Source organism: Sciurus carolinensis, chromosome 12 (assembly GCF_902686445.1).
Source record: "Sciurus carolinensis chromosome 12, mSciCar1.2, whole genome shotgun sequence".
Classification (NCBI taxonomy): Eukaryota; Metazoa; Chordata; class Mammalia; order Rodentia; family Sciuridae; genus Sciurus; species Sciurus carolinensis.
Genome location: NC_062224.1, coordinates 20935221 through 20958572, shown reverse-complemented (window position 1 = coordinate 20958572; position 23352 = coordinate 20935221). Strand labels below are relative to the sequence as shown.

The 23352-nt window shown below is 35.2% G+C and overlaps 1 protein-coding gene and 1 pseudogene across 1 annotated transcript in view; one reads left to right on the top strand and one right to left on the bottom strand.

Moving 5' to 3' along the window:
- The window catches only part of Gpr158 (G protein-coupled receptor 158), a 465699-nt gene that overhangs the window by 86553 nt on the left and 355794 nt on the right, over positions 1-23352 (top strand). The window lies entirely within an intron of this gene.
- LOC124961864 (WW domain-binding protein 2-like) lies at positions 3650-4634 on the bottom strand (annotated as a pseudogene).

The window sequence follows — 23352 nt, the reverse complement described above, 5'->3', positions numbered from 1 at the left end:
GCAATCTCAGAGAGCATATATTGTGTGGTCTGTTTTAAAACTCATTCAAATAGAAATAAATTCAGTAGGTATGCATATTTTCTTCATTGTATTCCCCAGAAATTAGCTAATCTCCAACTTGTTAATCCACTGGATACCCAGTTCTTGGCCATACCAAATCTGGAATTCACTGTTCTAGTGACATGGCAGGTTCCAGGCCATAGTTCATAAAACTGAAGTTGAGACATAAGACAGACAGCATCGATGAGTTCCCGTTGCTGTTAGATCAAGTATAATGTTGTCATTATGACTCTCAAGATCATCCATACTGATTTTATCCAATTTAGTTAACCTCCCACCCCATACTTTCTTCTCAAGATACATTATCTTTCTAGTATGTGCTACTACTCCTTTTTCTAGCCCTTTTATTTACTGATGTTCAACCTGCTTAGAATGTTTCCTCACTCTATAGTTAAATTTACCAGTTCTTCAAAGACCTATTATCTCAATGATTAATATGAGCAAACTATATTTTGCTTTAAAATGGAGTTTTCTATATTATGCTACTCACTTTGTTCTTTAATCATGCACTCTTTTTGTAACTTTTTGCGTATGTTTCAAAGTCCATCTCAAATGGATATTTTTGAAGACCTTTCCTAAATTACCTCTCTCTTATATGAAATTCTTTAGCAAAGAGTCAAATTTAGTTGAATGCCTATGATTCCGTGTCATTCTCTACTTCTGCTCATTCTTCCAAACTAGTTTAGATATCAACTACTCTATGAAGACAGTTTGATTCTGAAGGAATATTCCTTTAACATAAGTTATCATAGCACTGAATATATTTTTCATAGCAAAATTTTGTGTCTGTAATCCCTTTTCGTCTATCATGCTCTTCTAGGATGGACTATATTACTTGTTTGTAATGTATCCTCCAGTGCCAGCCACAGATATGATGCCTGACACAAAATGGATAATCAATAATTGCTTGTTAATGAATGTTCAAAACTGTGAATCCTCCATCTCTGGTAAGATTAAGTTATTTAAGGGTGTCCTTTATGTGGCTTTTATGTTTAGCATAGAAGATTATATAAAGAAAATGTAATAATTGTTACCTGTTTCTATGTGACCCTATTTAAGTAAGAAAAGGAACACTGGAGGAGACTTGATGGGCAGTAAATGTTTATAAGCATTGAGGGCCTAATTTTCCTAAGTCCGATAATTTTAGTCTTACCCCATCCACTTAGAACAAGAATCTTTTTCTTTTCTGTTTACATAATCATAGACATTTCAGGGTATAGTTATCTGGGTTTGAAAAAATAAATAAAGCCCTTTGCTAGTCTCACAAGCAAAGGCTCTAATGAATTTCTCCACTCTGCTATTATCACTACTGTTTATGGGTCATACATTTAGTAGCTACTTCATATCTTCGTGTGTTTCTCAGTTATTACTTGAGATTTTGTGCTCCAATTCTCAAGTAATACCAGAGATTATCAGGGCAGGAGCCACTACCTTTTCTTTATATAATATTCTTTTGCCCATCATATTTTAAGATAGGAGAATCCTGTATATGCTAGAAATGAAACTCTGTAGTACTACTTATCTGAGTATAATTCATATCTTAGAATATAGTGTTAATATTCAATTAGATCAGAGAAGGCGTGCAGAAATTCAGACTAATCCACTGTTAAATACCTCCTTATTTCATGTCTTCATCTTTTCATAGTAGCCAAAGTACAATCCCCAAAGCAGATCTGAGTCCTCATTCTAAATCTCAAGCTCAACCTTGGGATGTCAGACAGCTCCATCTTCAGTTATGAAACAGTGAGACACTTGAGGAGTAGGGATACTCATGACTCCAACACCATCCTGGATAAATGTCAGAAGATCATGGACAAAAGATGATCAATGAAGACAGTTTGATGCTCTTCAGAGTGTAAATAGTTGCCATCTTGGGGTCCTTACCTCTTAATGCTTGAATGTTTTCTTATCTTGAAGCTAATTAATTAGTACTTAAGTTTATTTTTCCTGGATTTCTGGTTTATTTAACCAGATCTGCATATATTTCTTTTGGGTCTACTCTTTTCACTTTATTTCATTAATGCTACAATGCTTAGAAAAGCTTTGCAATATACTCTACATTTGTTGACTCTTTGGGTATTCCCTGTCTTGGTCACTGCTTTTTATTTCTTCTTGATCCTAAACCATACTTCATCCCAAATAGTAGTTCTGTCCATTGTTCCTAGAGAATATAGAAGTTTCTTCAAAAGCATCTTTATGTATTTGGGTGCTTTAAAGTAATTCCAGTTCAGCTAAAGGGGAAGTAAGGGAAGAGCCCAAGGGGAGAATCAGTGTGTTGATTGTCAGACAACTTGCCCCCCACACTGAGGAGACCTTTGTAGGTCTGGACTTCAAGGGTGGCCCTGGCCCTGGTCAGGTCTTGTGTGTGTGAGTTATAGGATCATGAGGTCTGATTATTTCTATTAGCATATGAAATGCAGTGCTCAGTGAAGAAGAGAGGATATTTTTAAAAAGCTGCATAAACAGTAACTTAGAAACTGTCTACTTATTTCTGGAATATGACCTACTCTTTAAATAAAACTGAATTCCAGTTGATTTTTGTGTGTATGTTAGGTGGGAGGTAGAGTGTAAGACAGATTTTCAACCTTGGTTTGTGACAGCATGGACAGTCACCAAGGTTGTGGTAAATTTTTGCTTTTAAACCTATGAATTATAAAAATATTGCTTATTACACCATTGCCACTGAATATTTATTTTATTTTTTAGTACTGGCGATTGAAACCATGGGTGCTTTACCACTGAGTTATATCCTCAGTTCTTTTTGTTTATTATTTTGAGACAGGGTCTTACTAAGTTGCTGAGGGTCTTGCTAAATTGCTGAAACTGGCCTTGAATTTATGATCCTCCTTCCTTACTATCCAAGTAGCTGGGATTTTATGTTTGTGCCACCCTGCCTGGTAGCATAAAGCTTTTTTCACCCCAAGGTGTAAACAGGGTTTATTTCACATTAATTTATTAACAGGATTTTTCTTTTTGGTCAAATAGGGAATTCTCTTTAAATAACCATCTCTCCTCAGTTGGGTGGCTGATCCAAGAACAAATGAGCCAATCTTTGTGTATCCAGGGGGCATGATGCTTAAAAGGGAAGGGTAGGCTGAAGGGCCGCAGTAGGTTATGAACAGTATGCTGGATTGGGGGCCCTTCTTTCTTAGCCCTCCCGGCAGCCTCCAAATGGCATGATGGATGTACTCTATGGCTCCAGTTGAGAAGCCCCTTATAGGGGGAAGAGAGCTTAGAAGAAAAACAAATTTCAGAAACACTAGCAAGGGAACAGAGGGACTTCCTGCCCAGCCACAGTGGGCTTCCTCTGAAGCCACAAACCCTGGAGGCTTATTGTAAAGCTCCTGAAGTCAGAAGTGGCAACAGAATGACCAAGAACAGGGAAGGCAGACCAGTGGAAGGAATTTGAGTCAGTTGTGGCAGCCCTGTTGGCCCACTGGGAAGACATGTGGCTGGTTTGATGAAGCTCACAAGACTTGAGTGTAGAATGGCTACCAGAATGAGGGACTGGAATGCAGTAGAGCAGGTGACCAGAGAGTGAAACAGAAACAAAGGGAACATCCCATGCTCCTAAGCACAGCCCCCCAAATCATAAGAGGGGCACTGTGGGCTTGACTATCTGGCACCTATACGGAAGCCATGGACCCTGGCTTTCTGCAACACTAGTTCCTGGTAACTTTTTAAAATCAGACTTGGGGAAGAACAAGACCCTCCCTCCCTGACCTCCTCCAGCCAGATGCAGTCCCACAAGGAGGAGAAGGAAAGGCCCATAAAGGTGGGAACAGGGAAGTGGGCAGGGTCTACTGGGTCTTTTTTCTTCTGGAGAGTAGTAGGGAGGTGGTAAAGGCTAGCTTGTGGGCATGTAGACATTGTGTGGGTTGCCTGGGTTGTAACAAGAGATAGCAGCTGCTTTTGTGGTCTTGGACTCAACTGCAAGAGTGGAGGGGACATCAGAGCCACTGACTAGAGGCTGCATGGTCCCCAGACAGGGTGGTGGCAGGGACTGCATATATCCCATGGTGCCATCCATCATGGGAATCCTGGATAGAACTCAGGTGGGGGTGGTGGATAAGGGTTCATTCCATTGGTAGGGGATACATTCCATTGACCACTGGTGGGGGAAAGAAATAGACCCCACTGGGCTTCCATAGGCTCCTATGGAGCCTTCACTTCTGGAGGCTTGAGATACCACCTGGAGCATACCCTGACCAAACTCTATGTCCCCCTGCTGTGAAGATTAACTTGTATGAAGCAGAGCCTTTCCAGCTACCTCCTGCTTCAGCCTTCACTGTTCCCTTGATACAGTTTGCACCAAACACAGGCTGCTTGAGCTCACAGTCCTTCATGAGATTAAAGGGCATCATGGAGAACTGTATGGCATCTTTCCCCTTGGACAGAAAGATGACCTGGTAGAGAGGTAGGGTAGTGCCCTTCTTGGTCCCTGTGAAGGCCTCTTGAACATTTTTCATGTAATTAAATGTAAGTTCCATGTGATCATAGGACATTAGGATGCTCTCAGTGGTGTTGACGATCACTCTGCTGCCCTCCCAGTCATTCTTGTTGAGTGCCATAGTCTCTCCCATGAAACTTCTTACAGAGTAGGAAAAGGTGCTTTGAATTGGTCCCACCTTAGAGAATCCTCTTTACAGAGGTATTGGAAATTATGTTTCCAACACAAGCAGCAGACCTAACTTTTTATAATTTTATTAAGAATACTGAGAAGGATGGAGATGATGCTAATTGTGAAATCAAGTCTGAATCTTGAAAACATCAAAGAACTATTTCAGATATAGCTAAGAATTATGAAATGTTTTATAATGGTTATTTTTTACATTGTTAGGCATCATTCAATTAGCAGTATATAATTGTTATTATAAAAGAAAGATATTCTAAAGCTAATTAGTACCTCTATTTTAAAGTAGATCCTTGTTTCTGTTTGCTTCAGCTCCCCATTGTAGGACCAGACAGGGCTATTGTTGGTACATAGTTATGTCATCTCTCATGACAAACCTACTCTAAACTTTTTGAGGATCATTCCTTTAATAAAGATGGTGAATGAGTCCCTTTAGCCCCTTTAAAGGTTTTACCCTTCTTTATCCATTGGAAAAGCTCATTTACAGTAATTTCTAAGGGCTTGTTCTTTCTGAGTTAGTGGAAATGCCAGATTTGGTATTGTAGAATACAAACCACAAAAATATGAATATTATCTTTCAAGATCATGACACTTTCCCAAAGACATATAGAGAGACTTAACTATCTATTGGAACCCAACAAATATTTCATTCCATTTCTTGGCTTGTATAAAATGATTTTTAAAAAATTGGTTTGTTTCAAATTTTGAAAATGATTTTTCAAATATTCAGTCAGAACTTCTGATTGAGACACTACCAACTGAAAAACCACTAAAGTTCTAATATTTACTGTTAGTTTAAGTCAGCAAATATGTGAAAGATTATGAGCTACTATTATGATGGATAGAACAATAAAAAACATGGAAACTGCCCTTAAGGAGCTTAATATCTTGTTGGGTGTGGAGTTAAGTGAGAATCATGAAGCAAACAGCACTTAGGCAATTAGTGATTGAATACTAGGAATTCTAACTTTTAAAGCAATTAATGGTGATTCCTATAGGAACAAAATTATTTTTATACAAATTAAATGGTTACTTCTTCATTCAACTGATTGATAAATGAAGGCTTTTGGATGCAACACTTTGGCAAGCATGGGATACTTTCTGTAGTGCCTTCATTATGCTCTAGGATATTATAGAATAGGCATTCTGGTCAGTATGAGGGAATTGTATATACTTACATATTGAGGAGTGGTCTCCAAATAAACTGATTATTCTGAAATCATTCCATTGAAAAATTCAGATGCTTTGGTGAGGGCTGCTGCTGTCTTTTAGCCAACTTGGAAATTTTGGGGAATGTGCAACAATATTAACAGAAAAGATCCAAGTTGTTTTTCTCTGACATTGTTTCTAGCACTAAATGGTACCATTCTCCTCTTCCTAGGAATGTTACTTGTTCTTTATTGTACTTTATTTAATTTGTTTTTTATTGAATTAAAACTTGATGGTATGTCAACTACATTATTAAATTATTGCCTTAAATACCTTTGAACACTGAACTTAGTTTTGTACAAAAATATTTTCTTTAATAAGTAATAGTGAATTTTATTTTTTTAGAAAGTAATCTAAGTTTTTCTTTAGACTAGAGAAGGAGTCCCTCTTTGAGCCAGTAACTTATTGGACCTAATACTAAGATGTATTGTTTTTATACTCATAAAACCTATGAAAAATCATTTTCAAATTTATAGAGAGCTTGAATAAGGGGAACCCTAAGTCGGGGAATCCACCTTCAACTTTAAAGAGATTGGAAGGAAATTGATTCTCAGGTGATAATGTCACTCAGAATCTTCTTTGACTTAGTCAGAATATAATTATAGAAAGTATGTGATTTTTACAAGCCCACTGTGGAAAAGGTATTTGTAAGGTAATGACATCAAGTGTTCTGTCTTTGGATTCCTGCTATTCTGGATGCTATTTTCATCAGTCTTTCCAGTTATGTAAATGATTCATGTTCATTTTCTCTCTGCCCCTCCCTTCCCCACCTCTGCAAATTGTTCTTTTACTGAGAGCAATTCTAGCACTAACTGCTCCAAGTACATAATTTTGACAAGGATGTCTTTTTTCTCTCTCATATTCTCTTACAGATTTCAATATATCTCAGTTCATCTTTGTCTGTCAAATCACCAGGTACCTTGTTGGATGGAAGATTAGAATGACTGAGTTTTATTTCTTAAATGCTGTTATTAGTTTTATTTTGCTACATGACAAATTACCTCAAAGTTAATTGCTTAAAAATATTAATTTGTTATCTCAGAGTTTATTAGGTCAGGTGGAGAGTCTTTGACTTAGGGTCCTCCATCTCAAGATCTCAAGATTTCATTGAGGTCTGTGGTATTATCAAGAGCTTCGAGTCCTCTTCCAAATTCATAGTGGCTGTCGGCAGAAATCACTTCCTTGTGGTTATATGACTGAGTTACCTGTTTTCTTACTGAATGTCAGCCAGGAATTATCCTCAGCTTCTAGCAGCTGTCTTCAGGTCCTACCATATATTTCTGTCACCTAGAGACTTGCCTCCTCAAAGGTAGCAGGTGAATCTCTTTCCCTTTTGAGTAACTCTTCACCAGATTAAGTCAGAACCATCCAGGATTATTTCTCATTTGACTAAAAGATCAACTCTTTGAGGATTACATCTAAAAAAGTCCTTCATCTTAGTTGTGTCACATAACTTAATCATGGGAGTAAAACCTATCATTTTCACAGTCCCATCCATATTCAAGGAGAGGGGATTATAAAGGGTATTTGAAAAAGGGGGCAGGAATTTTGAGGGCCACCTTAGAATTATTTTTTCTACATATGCCATATCTTTTCAGAATGAGTTTCTGTTTTCAGCATTGGTTCAAAATAGAAATGTTGACTTGCTGGCCTGAATTCTCTGTCTAGAATTTCAAAAGAACTAAACTGAATAGAAATAGTGAGAGTGGACATCCTCACATCCTTGTCTTGTTTCTGATTTTAGAGAAAAAGCTCTCAGTTTTTCTTCATTCAGTGTGAGTTGGCTTTGAGTTTGCATTATATAGCCTTTATAATGTTTAGGTAAGCTCTTCTATGCCTAGTTTCTCCATTGTTTTTAATATGAATGGTTGCTAATTTTTTTTTAATCAAAGACCTTTTCTTCATCCTTTGAAATGGCCACATAGTTCTTGTTCTTAATTCTCTTTACGTGGTGAATTGCACTTATTGATTGTGTATGTTGAACCAACCTTGCATCACTGGGACGAAGCCCACTTGGTCATGTTTATTATCTTCTTAATGTTTTGAATGATTTACTAATATTTTATTAAGGATTTTTGCATCTATGTTCATCAGAGAGAATGGTCTATAGTTTTTTTCTCTAGGAAACTAGTGCTATGAGATACATCTAACTACCCAGAACACTTTGTGCTCAGAGTCAGATGGAAAAGTGTAAGCCATTTAAGAGAAAACTATGTAAGAAACTGACCATTCAGATCACTTCATCACCTCTAGATAAAGCATTCATTTATCTATTTATGCATTCAACATGCATTTAATACAGAACTTAATTGCATTAGAGGCACCATAATAATTCTTATAATTTTGTTATTCCAGTTTAAAAATAAGAATGAATAAGTGCAACCGGTGTTCAATGAACCAGCAGGGGCCTCTTTTTAGCCTTTGAATTTGGCTGCTAGAATAATTTCTTTCTCCTTTTCTTCATTCCTGTTTTTATCATGAAATATAGAATACATACAAATGAATGTATATAATGCATATTAATAGAGTAAATAATAATAAAGTAATAAAATGAAGACTCATGTAAATACAATTGGGCTTTAAAATAAATATTCGAAATCTTGCGAGTTTCTCCCAAAATACATCTTGTCTCTCCCTACCAACAAAACTATTTTTAAAGAGCTTTTATAATCTCTAAAAATAATTTCTTTGACAGTCTTCATAGTTTTACCATATATGTTTACATCTCCAATAATAAATGTTTTAGTTTTGATGTTTCAAATATTTTATAAATGCAATTTATATTTAATTTACTTAATGTAAAGTTTTGGATATTGCAGTGGATATTCTTAGCTGTTTTTATTTATTCTATTTCAGTGTTGCATACTATCATTTGACTTTCTCACATTTTATTTTTCAATTCTATGGTTAATGAATGCTTATACTTCTCCGTTTTCCAATTTCTATTTTTTTTGTCAGAAGCACAGATTCAATAAACATCCTTGAATATGTCTCACTCGTGCATGTATGAAGAATTCTAAGGAATTGAATTGCTTGACTATAGACTGTAGGTATGATCCACTCTGTCATCTAGTGCTAAATTGTTTTCTAAAGTTTCTCTACAAATTTGCACTCCTACAAGTAATTTTATGAGAGTTCCAGTGCTTAACCAGACCTTCAGTCCTTGACACTAACTCTGATTGACAGGAAATCTTAGTCTGTTTGGGCTGCTATAATAATTTTCCACAAATGGAGTGGTTTTTAATCAACAGAAGTGCATTTCTTACATTCCAGAGGCTGAGATATAAAAGATCAAAGATACTACTAGTTTCCGTGTTTGATGAGGGCTCCCTCTTCTGGTTCACAGATGGCACCTTCACCCTGTGTCTTCATGTGGTAGAAGGCAAACAAATTCCCTTAAAGGGCCACTGTTGAGGGCACTAATCTCTCTCAAGAGGACTCCACCTTTATGACTTAGTAACCTCCCAAAGGCCCTGCCTTTTGATACCATCTCATTGGGGATTAGGTTCAATATATAAATTTTAGGGAGGCACAAACATTTAGACCATAGCAGTGGTCTAAAATAACATTTTATGGGGCTTTAAATTTTTATTTGTTGAAATGAAATTGCTAATGAGATAAAGTTTTTATTTGTGTGATTACTGATCTTTGATTTTTCTGCTATGTGAAATACCTATTTTGTTTTCTTTTTTTCTTTTGGTTTGCTTAACTTATTGATTTGTGAGGTTTTATTATATGTTGTACATTTGAATTCTTTGATGACTTAATATAATGTAAATATTTTACCTTTTATTATGACTTATCTTGTTTTGTTTCTTTATGGTGTCATTGAGGAACTAAAGTTTGTGATTATAATCTTGTAAACTGTTTTCTTTATGATATGTACTTTTTGTATCTTATTTAACAAGTTTGTTCTTATCTCAAAATAATAGAAACATTTTTCATAATTACTTTTATGAGTTTGAAGTTTAACTTTTACATTTAAGTTCTTTATCCATTTAGAATTGATTTTTGTTAGAATATAGGAATTCATCTCATTTTTTTTCAGTCAAACTAAAGGTAGGAAAACTTTCTGTAAAGGACAGGACAAAAATTATTTTAGATTTTTCTGGTCACGTGGCCTCTGTTGCAACTTTGCCACTGTAGCATAAAAGCAGCCAAGGACAAAATATAAATGAAAGGGCACTGCTGTGCTCCAGTAAAGCTTTATTTACAAAAAATAGGGGTTAGCCTGTGTTTGCCCACCTGCGAAAGATATAACTGTTTCAGACAACTTTTTGACATTTTGTCCCCCACTGCTGTCCAGTGCCTACTGCTTTGTATAATGTTTCCCTATTTGTGTGAGTTTGTTTCTTGGCTCTGGATGTTCCCCAAAGTTTTAGTTGTCTATCCCCAATCCAATATCTCATGTCTCTCGTTTTTGATAAAATTTGATATCTAGCTGAGCAAGAACCTCCCTCTTGATCGGTTATTTTCAGTTGTGTCTTACCTTTTCTGGGATGTTACTCTTCTAAATAAATCTTAAAAATCCAATAATCAAGTCTCACAAAAACTCCATTTAGAATTTGATTGAATTATATGGCATCCATATGGGATAACTAACAGTAGAATATTGCATTTCTCATTTTGAACACTTTGTATCACTTTTTATTTGAATCATCATTAATGTCTTAAGCTAACATTTAAAATATTCTTTAATGTCTTACTCATCACTTTAGATTTATTCCTTCCTATTTTATTTTTGTATTGCTATGGGAAATGCTTTTAAAATCTAGTTTTGTAACTATTGCAGATACATACAATTTTAATCCAATTTTTTATGTTTGATCTTATGTTTATTTACCTGGCTATACTCTTAATAAATCAGTACTTTTTGTGTGTGGGGAGTTATACTGTTGCTTTTGTACAATAACAGTTTGGTTTCTTCCTTTCCACTCATTTTTTAAATCTTATTTTATTATGCTGGCTACACCCTGTAGTCCAGTGTTGAATAGAAGTGATAGAGAGTAGGAATCTATTTTCCCTGCTTTTAAAAGAAAAATTTTACTATTTGACTATTGTATATTGTATTTGTGACTGTTTTTTATTTATTTGTAAGATATACTTTATTAGGTTAAGGAATTTGCCTTATTTTCCATTTTGTACTTGATAATCACAGTGTCTTATTTGATCCTTGATCCTTTCCCCCTATAACTCCTTCAAGGAACCTTATTTGCATGCAGCAATAGCCGTATTTCTTAGTATCTCATCTACAGAAAATCTTTAAACCTGGACTGAAGTGTGTTCTTCCAGAGGAGAGTTGTGTATGATTTTGTTAGTGCAGTTGTTAACCATCTTGTGACCTCTTTGTAGCCTGAGACTTTTTATGCCACGTGGTTAATATGAATTCCTCCATAGGATAGACTTCTCCCCTTTTCTTCCATAGAGGCCAGAGTTTAAAACTAAGACTGACTTTTATTATTCCTTTGGTGGCACAGTTTTAGTTTGTTTTTGTTCCTATCCAGTTTCATGTTCTAAAGATGTCAAAACCCTTGAAAAGTACCTGGTTTAAGGGGATATCTCTAATCTGATTAACCCTAAAAGGCCTGTTGTCTTTGTCTTGTGCTGTCCTATGCAGCTGGTTAAAACTCAGGGTCTAGGTTTGAAACAATTGCTAGATCTCCAAAGCGACTCCTGATTCCCCTGCTATTTATTGCTTTGGATTTGTGCTCAATTCTGGCCTCTGATGAGTTCTCTTAATTTCTTGTCAACTGAGCAAGGGAGGGAGGCAAGAATGGAGGAAAGATGGATTGTATAGAGGAAAGAGGGGTGGGAGGGGTGGGGGAAGGAAAAATAACAGATTGAGACAAGCATCATTTCCCTATGTATATGTCTGATTACACAAATGGTATGACTCTACTTCATGTACAACCAGAGAAATGTTTTATCCCATTTGTGTATAATCCATCAAAATAAATAAATTATTTTTAAAAAGATTTTAATTAGCATTTTTTGTTGTGTTCTACCTGGAGATTATGTGAACATGTATTTTTCTATATTGCCAAAACCAGTGCTTCCAATTTGACTTTATTCAAAATCATAGAGCATTGCTATGAACTAACCTACCTGACCACAGCTACACTTTACATCAGTGGTTCTGTAATCTTGCTGTATATCACAACCCACCTGGAAAGTTTCTAAAAATCCTGGTACTCAGGACACACTCCAGATTAGTTAGATTAGAGTATCTCAGGAATTACTAATTTTTAAAACTCCCTACAGAATTCCATTATATAGCCCAGGTTAAGAACAATTGTTTAAAATCTAGCTGTTCATTTTGATTCATGTCTGTTCCAGTTCACCTGCTTTTTTTCACGTTACTCAACAAGATAGCTCCCTTCTAAAGCTAGGTGTCCACACTCACATAAAACACCAAGTTCCTGATACTCCTGACCTACTTCTTCACATCACTAGACTTTCTAAGAAACTAAGTTCGCTATACCTATGGTTGATTGAATAGCAACACATTTGGCTTATTTTTACTTTTCAAAATATTATTTTAAATGTCTTTCACCCTTCGCAGTGCTTTTCCTTTACAAGAAGTATCTTAATTTGCTAATTAATTCTGATAGACTATTTTCAGAGTCTTAGAAAACCAGTGTGTGATATGCTTAGGTTATGAATAGTTTAGCCCAGAAAATGGTGTAATTTCAGTGGGACAAATTGGAGCCAATTAACATGGAAGTTGGTTGTCTTCTTGAATAATGCAGATTTGTTTAGAAAAGCACTCTGTTTTATTTATAAAATGATCCCTGCTTTTAACTGTTATGACTGCCATAGCCCTTTTCCTTTTGGAGCAGCTAGATCAGATGTAGCAAAACAGGTAAGGTTCTGTCATTATACTGTGTTCTAGATCAGTGTATGTTAATTGACCATAACACATTATTAAAGAATGCTGTTTTATGACTGTCTTTCTTATGATGCTCAGAACATCTAAAATATGTAACATGATTAGAAATTTATAATTATTTCTTCTAAGGAAATAATGACTATTTCTTGAAATTAAAACAAGTTGTTTCATTTTCTGGAGCTTTCTTTAGGGCTTGGGACTAAATACGGTAAATAGAGTTCTTGCTACAATATTAGCAAAAACTTAGCTTAACACATTAATTTTAGAGTATACAAGATAAAAGATATTTCCCAAAGTGAACAGATGGTTTAACTAGGAATGGCAGACTTCCTCATGATTTAATAGTGAGAGAAATCACACTCTTTGGGTGTGCAATCGGGCAAGTTGTTCTTTAGAAGCCTGCTGTTTCTTTCTATAGTAGTAGATTATTATCATTGTTTTCCTCAAGAAAACATTGTGTGCAATAATTAATTAATGATTACAATGCATTTTGGAAAGGATTCTGAGTAACTTCTGAGTATTTTGAATTTGTATATCTGGAGAGAATGGATATGGAAAAATGTTGGAGAAAGTTTTTATTTCCAAATTATATATATATAAGTTGCTGAGGCTGACTGAACTTGAGATCCTCCTGCCACAGCCTACTGAGCCACTGGAATTACAAGTGTGTATACCTGGCTTATTCCCAAATTTTGTGATTTTTTTTCTGACTTTTTTGGTAATAGATTTAGTTTCTTTATAAAGATGCTATTATAATTTTATCCCATGTTTAAAAGTTTTGTTTCTCACTATTGTACAAAAATTCTGCTGCTTTGTGATGACCATAAATGTCTAGAAGTGGCTATATGTCCAATACATGGCATGGTAAATTTTCATCTTTTGGTATTTGGAGACATTTCTACCCTAATTGGATATGTTGTGGTATGTTTTTCAATAAAATTTTCCTACACAGGTGTTTTTGACTGTGACCCCTATTTCCCAAATCAGAGATGTAGTAACTAGTTTCCAAAGTTATCTCCCTCCTTGTGAATCACACACATTGGTATTTATGCCCCTGTCTAGTTTTTTACACATTGAATATGAACTTTCTCTGTGTAACCAGCAGAATGTTTCCAGATTGTGTGGTACATCTTATAAAACTAGACTGTAAGATGCCCTTGTAACTTCAGTTATGATTTCTTGGCATGCTTACTCTGGGAGAAGCCAGTTGCTGTGTAAGAAGTTCTACTCACCTGAGAGTTTCATGCTATATGATACCCAAAGCATCTAAAGAGGTTATATGGCAAGAGGGAGAATCAGTCAGTCCAGAGCTATTCTAGTTGTTCCAATTGAAATGCCACATGCGTGAATGAAGAAACATTTTGATGGTCCAGACCAGTCAGGCCATCATATGACCTTAGACCCTGTTGTCAGCTCACTACAATTGTATTAAAGAACCCAAGCAAGAGCTGCTTAGGTGAGACTAATGCATACATACAACTGTAAGATAATAGAAATTGTTGTTTTAAGCCTGTAAACTTAGAAATGGTTTGTTACACAGCAAAGAGAACCAGAATAAGAGGACTTAGACACTGGCTGCTAAGTTGTTATCATTTTGATTACTTTTGCCAACAGTATCATGCAGATCCTTCATATACCAAGATGTTCTTCTGGTTTTTCTTTAGGTTTTATTTGTTTATTTATTTTTTAAAATTACTTTTTTATTTTTACAGACTGCATTTTGATTCATTGTACATGAATGAGGTACATCTTTTCATTACTATGGTTGTGCATGATGTATATTCATACCATTTGTGTAATTATACATGTACGTAGGATAATGATGTCTGTCTTATTCTACCACCTTTCATACCCCCCCCCCATTTCCCTCTACATAATCTAAGGTTCCTCCATTCTTCTTTCACTTCCCACCCCCATTATATGTCATCATTCACTTATCAGGGAAAACATTCAGCCTTTGGTTTTTTGTAATTGGCTTATTTCACTTAGCATATTCTTCAATTCCATCCATTTATCTGCAAATGCCATAGTTTTATTCTTGTTTATGGTGAATAATATTGCACTGTGTAGATATACCACAGTTTCTTTATCCATTCATCTCTTGAAGGGCATCTAGGTTGGTTCCACATTCTAGCTATTGTGAATTGAGCTGCTCTAAACATTGATGTGGCTGCATTATTGTAGTATGATTATTTAAGTCCTTTGGGTATAAACCAAGGAGTGGGATAACTGGGTCAAAAGGTGGGTCCATTCCAACTTTCAAGACATTCTTGAAAAAAAATTTTTTTTTAAGACAGGGTCTCAGTAAATTGCTTAGGGCCTCACGAAGTTGCTGAGACTAACCTTGAACTTGCAATTCTCCTACCTCAGCCTCCTGAGTTGCTGACATTACAGGTATGCACCATCATTCCCAGCCCAAGTCAATTTCTGTTTTAGTTAGCTTTATTGCTGCTGTAACTAAAAGATCTGACCAGAACAATTGTAGAGAAGAAACAGTTTATTTGCAGGCTCATGGTTTCACAGGTCTTTGTCCATAGAAGGCTGGCTCCATTTCTTGGGACTCAAGGTGAGGCTGAATATCCTGGCAGGAGAGAGTGGTGGAAGGAAGCAGCTCATATGATCAGAAAGCAGAGAGGGAGAGATAGAGATAGATACACACTTCACTCTCCATATAACAAAATATATACCTCAAAGTCATGCCCCTAATCTCTACCTCCTCCAGCCACACTCTAACCCTTCAGTTTCTACTCAGTTAATCCCTATCAGGGGATTAATTCACTGATTTTGGGTTAAGAGTCTCACAACTGAATCATTTCTCCTTTCAACCTTCTTGCATTGTCTCACATGTGAGCTTTTGGGGGATATCTCACATGCAAATTATAACAATATTCTTCAAACTCGTCACAATGATATCTAACAGTTATCTACAGAAGCGCTGGAGACTATAAAGGTCTTGCTTGCTTGAAAGTAGAATTGAGACTTTGCGACCTGTTTTTAATATTTCAAAAAGGCTAACCAGATGGTATGTTAACCAAGATAAGTAAGGCTGCCCAGTTTACTCAACACATTTCTTTGCTTTTGGCTAGATATATATCAACTTGTTAGTAAATCTTAGTGAAATGAATTATACTTAAATACAGACTTTTTTTTTTTGTTAGCTGTTTTGTTTTTATGGTAGAATGTTTTAAAGTATGGGATTCTTACTCCGCAATGAAGAATGATAAAATTATGGCATTTGTAGGCAAATGGTCGAAATTGGAGAATATCATGCTAAGTGAGATAAGCCAGTCTCAAAAAACTAAAGGACGAATGATCTCGCTGATAAGCGGATGAGGACATATAATGGGGGTGGGAGGGGTTAGCATTAGGTTTAGGGTTAGGTTTAGAGTTAGGCTAAGGAGAGTGGTAAGAATGAAGGAAAGAAGGACTGTATAAAGGGAAAAGGGTGGGAGGGGTGGGGGGGAAGGGAAAAAAAATAAACATCATTACCCTATGTAAACGTAAAAAAATAAATAAAAAAAAATAAAGTATGGGATTCTTATAAGGAGAATAAAAAGGAATTTCTTAGTATATGTTAGACTTTATTAATATTTCCCAATATCTACTTCTCCTTCCTTCCCTTTACCTGTGGGCTGGGCCATGTGGCTGGTTCTGGTCAATGGACAATGGTCTCTGAACAGATAAGATATGTGTTATTTCCGAACTGAAGTATTTTCTTGTTGGTGGAAAACATTACACTCTCTCTTCTCTGTTGCAGTAAGTAATAAGGTCATGTGTTTCAGACAGTGAAGTTTTAAGAAGGAATGCTGATCTCCCGGATCCTTAAGTGGCTATGTAGAGTCCAAAGGTTGAGTACATAATATTTTTTGTTGTGTAAATCCACTGAGATTTCAGGATGAATTTTAAAAATGTAGCTTAAGCTAACCTACTTTATTTCCCCTTTCTTAAAATAATGACCTATAGCATGAGTGAGAGTGATGGTGTATTTCACTGATCTATAAGTGCCTACCTCTGATTAGTTAATTGCAGAACGCACTCAGCAGGGCACTGAGAAAATGAAAGAACTTTTACTTGGCTGCAAATGAGAAGGGGGAGGTTGTGAAACTGGTTTCCTAAGGAATGATCCTAGATGGAACCATCTGGCAGAGTATTAAGCTCTGCAAACAAAACTATCCTTTCTGGTTTTGTTCAGAACTGTTCATCTTTTTGTTGTTGTTCTTCAATAATCTAGTTTCCACTTGGATGCCTATATATTATCTACCTATATATTAGTTATCTACCTATATATTAGTTATAGGTAGACACAATGCCTTCATTTTATTTTTATGTGCTGCTGAGGATCAAACCCAGGGCCTTATGCATGCTAGGTGAGTGCGCTACCACTAAGTCACAACCCTAACCCTTAAATGATATTTTTAAAATGAAAAAACTTACGTCATCACCCCTCTGCTTAAAATGTTTCAGTGGCTTTACATTGCTGATTGGATTAAGATCAAAATTCTTGGACTGGTGTGACTTAACACAATTTTCTTCTGTGTTTCTCATTTAGACTACTAGATTTCTGAAGGCATGTTCTTTCTTTCTTGAAACTTTTTCTTCACTCCCCATCCTTCTAGCCTCCTGTGGTTCTTCTGATTGATCCCACTGAGTCTTTAGATCTCGGGTCACTCTTCACATTTAGGAATCTTACTCTAAATCATTAAGTTTCTTTGTGGGGAGGTTTTCATAGAACTGGGTTTCTTTTCTTCAAAACAGTCATCTCAGATCTTTAATTTATGTGTTTAAGTACAATTATTTGATGGATAGTTGTTTTGCACTTCATTAAGATAGGACCTTGTTTGTGTTTCTTCATCATTTTTTTTTTTGGCCAGCATTCAGAAGGTGGAATGAATAATCCTTGTGAACCCTTTACTGTGAACGACCAAAAAGTTCAAGTAGATCTGAAGAACCAAAGGGAAGAAGTGATCTGGAGTACTTTTCTGCAATTCCATATTCTGATCACTGAATTTTCTTTTATAATAGAATTAGATTCACTTTAATGGAAATAAAACTAATTGGGATTGACTATTTTAAATATTTTAATTGTCTGTTTTATATATTAAGCTTCCAGAATGCCCTATTTCTTTTCTTGGTAGAGAGGTAAAAGACAAGGGTAGCATATAACCTTGCAAATAAACTGTAAGTAATAGTTGCTTTCAGTAAATATGTGTTGAATAAGTGAATGAAAATATTTTAGAAAATACTGTGAATAGTTCACAATCTCATTAATATTTTTGGATAATGAGTATGAGAATGATCCTAAAAAAAGTATGTTTCTGAAATTTTTTTTGGTCTCTGAAGATGGTAGTGAAATTTTCATCTGGCATCTCCTTCAAAGTCTTTAATTCATATTCACTGATTTTATCTTAACTTTACTACATGCTACTTTATTTACTCAGATGAAATTACAATTGCAATTACCTTTCATTTGGTTATTTAAGAAAGTACACTTAAGAGAAATGTTACTTCTCTTGTGGTTTTAGTCTTTGTACTCTATTCATCTTTAAATTTCAATCAAATGTGGCTAAAACCTCTTTTGTAGCATGGAAGCAAAAGTGATTACGTGAAATAACAGGGTCTTAAAAACAGTCATCATAAACAAATGATTTCTAAAATATAAAGATTAGTTATGATTTTATGGAATTATTTTGGAACTGTATATAAAGAAGTTTGTAACCTCACCATAATTTTCACTCTCTAAAAATGTGCTTTTTAATTTGACAAACTTCTTCCTGGCAGAACCTATCCTTTATTTTAGTACTGTGGTTAAACCCAGTGTTGTTTCATGTAGAAGTAACATCTTATTTTTTACATGTTTAATGATAGGCCCAAATTCTTGGTTAGAGCTTTTTCTCTACTCATTTTAAAAATGAGTAGAGAGTTATTTTTTGTGTCTCCCCAAAATATCCAACATACTTTGCCAAAGGAAGTACTGAATAAATATAATTTGAATTAGTGGAAGTGCAGAAGGATTACCCAAAAGCTGGGTATTAAATAAAAATTGGTTTTTCTTATTATTTCTCTCAATTTCATTATCCCATGCCTTCTCTAATTAGAAATATTTATTATAATTTACAATTTGTACGTTTGAATTGTGTAGAGCACTGACAATTAGTAATGCTACCAAAGCATGAATTTTGTCTTGTTTTGTCCTTTTGTAGGCAGTAATCTTAAGTGCAATGCATGTAGCAAGTGTGTCCTGTTTATGTACTCTGATATATATCAACAATTGGTATTTCATATACCAACTTTCTGAATAGTTAGGAAATCAGCTATTCAACCTGAAAATAATGTTTGTATGAACATTTTTAAGGTGCTTTGCTAGTTTTTGATTAAGAGTTCTTAACTGATGACCTATCTCTGTAACTGAGTAAGTGTTAGGATATCTGGAAAGTCTACAGTTTTATATGAAATATTGTTTATATGTGCATTTTTCAAGGGAACATTTTTCTGGATTAGGTCAGATCATAAATGAGATCTATGACTGCAAGACTCATTGAATTGTATTTGCAAAAGTGGTGAATTTTACTGTGTGTAAATTCTGCCTCAGTACAGCTAGATCTCCCTCTAAAATCTCTGAATGAAGATTCTCAATGAAAGGCATTGAAAAATACTAGTAGTAGAAAGCAAGAGACTTGGAGGTATGTTCTATATAGAAAGTTCAGTTCTGCCCTTCTTTCTAAAATGCAACCACAATAGTTCCCATTTTTGTGTGAGCGTCTGTAGTCTCCATGGAAATGGAACCAGAAGATGGGATAAAATATAGAAGAGTAGATTAGTCATGTTGTAGCCATGATGCCATCTTGATCTTCATATGAGCACCAAATAAGGTCAATGAAATGTCATTGCTATTCAGTAAATTCTTTTCAAAAGAACTAATGCTATATAAAAGCTGTGTTAGGAACTTCCTGAATATTAAGATGAAGAATATACCCCTGTGTTGTTTACTTTTGATGTTCTCTAAGACATGATTCAAAAACCTAGGCTTTATTATAGGCTTTTGCCAATAACCTGTTTAAGCAATAACTTGTGACTTTAAGCAAATTACAGATTCTTCTTGTTTCATTTTCTTTACCTATAAAATAGGATACATTTTCTTTTTCTGTATCTCTTAATATTTATATTCCCTGTCATTGAACCTAGTACATGGTTGATATTTCATTCATTTAAAAAATGAATCAATAGAGCCATGGGGCTGGGAGTGTAGCTCAGTGGTAGACTGTATATTTAGCATGCACAAGGCCCTAGGTTCTATCTCCAGCACACACACAAAAACCCAGTAAATTTCTGATAACTACTAACAATTAATTGATAGATCCATTTTGGTTTGAATAGAGCTGATGGATTATGTGGAAAATGGAAAACATGAGGTTGGATTTTCATCTATTTAGATCTGACATATATGTTCAAATATTTAAGAGTAAGTTAACCAATGATAAGATAGTTTTATCCCAGGAAGCAGAGTTTGTGAAGAAGTTCTATTTCATGTTCTTTTTCCATAAAATGTTTTTACATGATGGGACTAAGAATGATAAAAATGCCTGGAAAATATTTGGAAATTGTGTGTTTTTTACCTAATGGCTGAAAAACCTGTGATTTTTCAGTCCCATCTTCCTTCCACCTTTGGCCATGTTTTGTTTTTTATTATGTCTTAGGACAGAAGGATAAAACGATGGTTTAAATTCCAGTTGCACTTTTACTGTGGGACATTTAGCACATCATCTTTTTGATTTATTTTTCTTCATGCAATAACAACATTAACTAACAATATCAAACACTTACTATGGATCATTCATGTAAACTTTACCTGAGTTAAGTTACTTAGTCATTAGTAAAACCGTACAATGAAATTGCAACTGTTTTCCCCAGAAAACTGAAGAACAAACCTGATGTTTCCAGGCTCTGTCACAAATTTATGAGGATATTTTTACCAATGCAGTGAGACTCTGATAATCAAAAGTGTTCATAGGCCTTCATAATATTTTATTTGTGGTAACAGTTTTTTTTAGTTTTAGTACACTAAGGGAAACTATCATTTCTCTCATTAAGTATCTTGAAGCTGAGCTAGAGTCTCAAATTCTATAATCTGAAAGTTCAGACTTTTGAACTTTTACATTGAGAATTCAAGTTCTTTTGGTCACATTTGATGAAGAAAGAAGTAGTTCTGCTGTTCAAGGACAAAGACTTGTAGAGTTCTGTACTTTTTTGCATTGCTGATTGCTATTGATTTTATAGACACAGAATCTTCATCAGGGTGTAGATATCTCATTGTAGCTTCAGAAAGGTAATTTCATCACCCATTATTACATACTTACAGTAAGAGGGAAGAATTGTTATTTAAAATTATATGAGCCTTTCCAGGAATGTGATTTTGCCTGAGGAACACCATATATTATTTGTGTTATTGAAGAATACGTAGTCTTCTGTTCACCCAAATGGCTTCTTTTTTCTCCTATTTGCAGGGGAAAACTTGGCACTGAATTTGGAAGTAGAACTGGTACACTTGGAATTTTCTATAAAATAGAGTGAGGAGGAGTTGAAATTCCTGAAAGGCATGTTTGAAATATATGAGAAGGAGGAGATATGAGAAAGCCAGGCAACAAAGCAAGTGGTTTGTGCCTATAAATTATCTACTTTTGGATGTCCCTAAGGCACTCCAGACCCAACACAGCCTACTCTGATCTTTTGAATGACGCTTAGCTCCAACCCAGCTCTCCTCCATGCTCCCTGTTCCGGTGAATGATACCATCTTTCACTCACTCAAGCTAAAAATCTACAAGTTGTCTTTGACATCTCCTTCCCTATCACCTTATGCAAGTCCTATTGATTTTATGTTATAAATATTTTTGTCTGATTTTCTTTTTGTGGTACTGGCAATTGAACCCATGACCTCACACATAGGTAAGCACTCTACCATTAAGTTACACCTTTAGTCCTTTTTTCTTTATCAAGTTTATTTAGAGACACGTTCTCCCTCAGTTGCTCCAACTTATGATCTTCCTGCTTTAGTTTCCTGAGTAGCTGGGATTACAGGTTTGTGCCACCACACCTGGTTCTTGCTTTTAATTTCTAACAATACCTCAGTTCAAACTAACCCAAACAATTTTCTAGTAGGTCTTTTCATATTCATTGTTGTCTTCTCTGCTCTGTTCCTTTCATTGAAATTAAGAGATCGATATGCTTAGTTTTTTTTTTTTTTTTAATCTGTACCACTGCCTTTAGGATAAAGTCCTAAGTTGTTATCTTAACCTATAAGGTACTGCATGCTGTGACCCTGACCACTCTTCTGTCTTTGAGGTGGACCACGACTTCAGATTTAAACTCTTTTGTTTGTTTTTGGCTGCCTAACTGGAAGACCCTACTCATGCTTGGATACCGATACATTTTGTTGTTGCCCAAGTTTCCCTTGACTATCCTGACATTAGTCAACCCCCAACAAGTTGTTTTGAACCCAAACAATTCTTTTGTTTTAAGGAATAAGTATAGGATAAACTCAGGTTAACAAGCACATTAGATAATTCCATTATGGGAAAAAGAAATTAAAATTGTATACTTTCAACTAAGAGAAAGAGAACAATCAAGGGATACTCTCCAATAAAAGGTTAGTTCTTTATCAAAACAGTATAAAAACCCCTAGACAGAAAGCCACCAATGGTACCCTCTTTGGGACTCCTCCTGTGCTGTGGGAGCTTTCCTTGTTTGCTTCTAATATATCTGTTACCAAATTCTGACTGTCCATCATCTGTGTACTTCATTCTTCAGGTGCATGAGGTAAGAACCTTCCAGTGCTCACATGACCCCATGTTACATTTTCATACTCTTCTCTTACATATTCTTGAGCTAGTGACAGTGGCTTGGTTTTCTTTTAGTTCCTCCAGTGTCCTATGCCCCTTTCTACTTTGGGACACTTATGTGTTCAGTTAACTGCTTGGATCTCTCTTTCTCCAATTTTTATGTAGTTTGTTCATTCTCTTCTTCAGTAATCTGCTCAAATAGCATTTCCTTAGAGAAGCTTATTCTGGTTTCAACCTAGTTTCGATTTCCCTGTTACGTTACTTGTTTTCATGGCATCCTATCCTGTTTTGTCATAGCACTTATAATGGTTTCTAATTATGTATTTATTTATATGGTGGTTTTATTCATGTCTGCTTCTTCCATTGTACTTAAAATTACATATGTTTGTTTTACCCCCAATTTTTAATTCCTAGTACAATGCTAACATAAATTCAAATAATGAATGCAAGAATTGATATTATGGGAAGCCATTTTATTTACATACTGCTTGATGTCCAAAGGGTTGTCTCTTTCAAATTGTGTTTCTATAAGTGGTGATGGACATACACTATTCCATCCACTCTTATCACAAATTTATCACATGGCAGGTGAATTTAAGGGTTTAGAATGTGGCAGCAGATATCAAGGACTTTTAAATGTTGTCTGTGCTCAGGTCTATTTGAGTATGTAAGAAACACAATATTATATTATCATAATAAGTTTCTTTGTGGACAGAAATGCTCAGTAG